Raw genomic sequence first — 3,930 nt, forward strand, 5'->3', positions numbered from 1 at the left:
GCCTTCCCTCTAGTCTTCCACTGCTAAATTAGGGACGGCTAGTACAGATAGCCCTCGTGTAGCTTTGTGCGAAATTAAAAAAAACAACAAACAAAGAAATAAGCTGAACCATAGACCATACACCCATATTCCAGCTTTAATTGTATGAGGGCAGGAAAGATCTTGTCATGGAACGCCAATCCATTCCCCAAGAGGTGGAAGAGAGGACATGGAGGATGTTCAGTACCAATGTACAGTTTATACGAAGCTAGTTAATATTGGGAATAAATGCAAGCACATGATCAAAGATAAGTCCCAGAATCTTAGTCTCAGCCACCACGGGAAAAACATCAAGATGAAGCTCTGGATCAGGATGCAAGTCACACTGGCAGCAAAAATATATGCAAATAATTTTAGAGTAAGAGCATTCTGAAGCTACTGCTCAATAAATCGAATATTCGATGACCAACAAGAAATATTGAAGCCTTTGACATAGAGGGTGTTAGCAACAGTTGGAGTAAGTTGTTCAGTGATAGCATTGATGTTAATACTGAAATGTGTGACACCAAGACACGGCCTTGAGGGACTCAAAGTTCCTGTGGGAAGAAACAGGACACATGGACTTGAACATTCCTGTCAGGTAAAAGGTTGCAAATAAAAATGGGCAAATTGCAATGAAACCAATAGGAATGGAGGTCCTGTAAAATGCCATACCTCCACATAGTATCGTAAGCATTATAAAGATCAAAGAAAATGGGCACAAGATGTTCCCTCTTGAGGAAATCTTCCCTTATTGTGGTTTCAAGATGAATCAGGTGGTCCACAGTGAAGTGCTATCGACAAAACCTACATTGGGTGGGCGAGAGGAGGTTGTTTGATTCAATGAACCAAACAAGATAGACATTAACCAACCAATCTAAAACCTTACAAAAACAGCTAGTCAAAGCAATTGAATGATAATGAGAAGCATCTCATATTGAATATAATCAGAACTGATTTGTGAACTTCCACACCAATGAAGAGCTAGTTTAAGTTCCACCATCATAAATGGACGATTATAGTCATAGGGATAATCTGCCCTAAAAGAAAGTAGCAATTGCTCAGCTCACGACTTGATAGTCAAGAAGGCATGAGAAAAGACAGAAGTGCTCGAAAGGTGAGAAAAGCACTCCCCAAGGGTGTCAGCGATGTCCTGAACTTCAGCAACTTCCTGACCATTGGAGAGTAAGATCTAAAGGGAATGGGAAACATACTTCCCATTAACCTTCCAAATCCTGTCCCAGACAATCTTGGAACTGATGGTAGAAGAGATGCTGGTAGTAAACTTAATCCAAAATTCATTCTGGGTTTGATGTCTGACCAGCTGGGCATGGGCACGAGCCTGCTGAAAATTAATGTGGTTGGAAAGAGTGGAATAGCTGAAAAAGATATCCCAAGCCCATTTTTGAGCCTTCTGCACCCGATGGCAGCTGGAGTTCACCATTGATGAGAATACCATGGGAAACATGTCCAAGTTTTGGAAATCGAAGGTTAGCTTCTTGAATAATACATTCAGTTATTGCTTCCAGGCAGTCATTAATAGTGGGAAGACTAATGATAGCTTCTACCATGGCACAAAAGTTGAGTGGCATCGGCTGCCACTGAACTCCTTCAAAATGATGGAAAAATGATCAGTGCTTCGTGAGTCATTGTCCACTCTCCAAGAAAAATGATAAAAATGTGAAGGGGAACAAATGGATAGATCAATAGCAGTAAAAGACTGACTAGGAGTGTGAAAATACGTAAATGAGCCAATACCAAAGAGAAAAAGGTTGTGATCTGAGAGCATATGCTCCACAGAACAACTGCTCCCATCAGTATCAGCAGCACCCCAAAGGGGATTGTATTCATTAAAGTCTCATAACAGGAAAAAGGCAGCCAGCAACTAGTGACAAGTAGAGAGAACATACAGTCATGGTATGACCCGTGGAGATACAGACAGCTACAGCCTCCAGGGCATGTTGAATGGCACTGACATGGGGTATATGCTGATCAATCAGCAGTGCAACACCTCCAGGAACTCGTCCACCACACAACGTTTCATTCTGGTATTAGGAAATCTGCCAAAAAGTGACAGCATTGGCAGGTCTGATAAATGTTTCCTTTAAGACGAGACACATAGGATGTTAGGAATTGACCAAAACCTTAATGTTACTCAAATTAGCATGAGAAATTCAACATTTCCACTGTATAAAAGTGGTCATTTTTACTAAGAAGAAGGAGAACCCTGTTGTTTGCGACCATGCCATATGCATTTAGTAGAAAGAGGTCTGTCAACCTGGGCCAATTGGGCAGATCTCTGTCAGACAAAGGAGACTCCAGTGACTGAATGTGTTACCAAATGATGGTTCTGCACCTCACGGCCAAAGCAGAGGGAACTGAGCAGTCACTAGATGTGGTAGTGGGGACATACACAGGAGTAGACGTAGACTTGTTAACTCTTGAATCCACGAAGGGCAAAAGTCTCTTTATAGGGTGTGAGATATACTTTGTGGGAGACATGAAAAGATCTGTCTGCACTCCCACTGTAGTAGTGGAATAGAATGCAGTAGCATATGTCTATGGTAGATGAGGGGACAACAACTTCCAGGCCTCCAGATAAAATATATTATTAACAGTATGCAAACATTGTACCTCTTTCTATTCCACCCATTTAGAGCAAGAATGAACGAATGAGAAGTGTGAACCACCGCAATGATGCAGTAATAGTTCAATTGACATTTGTAGGCATCTTGGCTGTTGCCACCACAATGAGCACACGTCAAAGACCCACGACAAAATGTCTTAGAGTGTTCAAACCAGTGACATTGGAAACATCTGAGATGGTTCATAATGTAGGGAAACACCTTACAGTTCAGATAACCCACCTTGTTAAAGGCAAGTGGACATGGTGATATAAACGTCAAAATAAGAACCTGGGTAGGCCGAATAATTTCATCTTTATGAGTAGAGATACATTGCACAGCTGAAACTCCTTAGCTGGAGAAACCAGCGAGAATCTTCGACTCGGGGATGTTAAGTAAATCTCTCTCGACAATTACTCCATGGGAGGAATTCAAAGTAGCATGGGGAGTAGCGTCAAAAGGTACATCCCTGATGGACTTCGATTTGTCATACAGAGAATAAAGGCTTAAAAACCGAGGTACAGGAACAGTCGAGGTGGTGATTGTAGAATAGTCTTCCACACTAGTTGGTTACCAATTAACGGTTTCTATGACTTTTTATGTTTCGGGAGAGGGGTTATCTATAACAGATGCAGAATATTCAGTTCCCACTGACCCATAAAGAAGAATCTCAAGTAGTATTAATGGAAAAGTTATTATGCACATGAAATATATTTTTACTCTATCTATGTGGGTGCCGGGTGGGAGGCTATTTAGCAACCTATATAGCTCTTTTATAAAAATGTCGGAACCCTCAATAAGATCAACATGGTATAGTATAGGAGGTCGTTTTGTAATTTATATCATGAACCTCATAAGGAATAATCTCAAGTTGTGTTATGGAGAAATTACTATGCACACAAAATTTATTTTTTCACTTTATAATGTTACATGTTTTCCCAGTGGGAAGCTATTATGCAAAACAACCTAAAACCTGCCTAAAACCCAGAACTCTAAATAAAATCACCATGGTATAGTATAAAAGGTCGTTTTGTAATTTCTATTATGTATCCTCTACGTGTATCCTCGGTGAGGGTCTATATTACAATCTATATAGCTTAACTTTCAATAAAGCCAGACTTCGAAAATCAAATGGTAAAGTTGAGGAGGCCATTTTGGATCATACTGAATATATGTTGAAAAGAAGTCGTAGTCGATATTAATCAAAAATTGGAATATGTTGAAAATTGGCATCTGTCTATAATATTACTTAAATTCTTCTGAACTTGATGTCAAGTATTTATTTAGT

This window comes from Limulus polyphemus, unplaced genomic scaffold (genome assembly GCF_000517525.1).
Source record: "Limulus polyphemus unplaced genomic scaffold, Limulus_polyphemus-2.1.2 Scaffold3679, whole genome shotgun sequence".
Classification (NCBI taxonomy): Eukaryota; Metazoa; Arthropoda; class Merostomata; order Xiphosura; family Limulidae; genus Limulus; species Limulus polyphemus.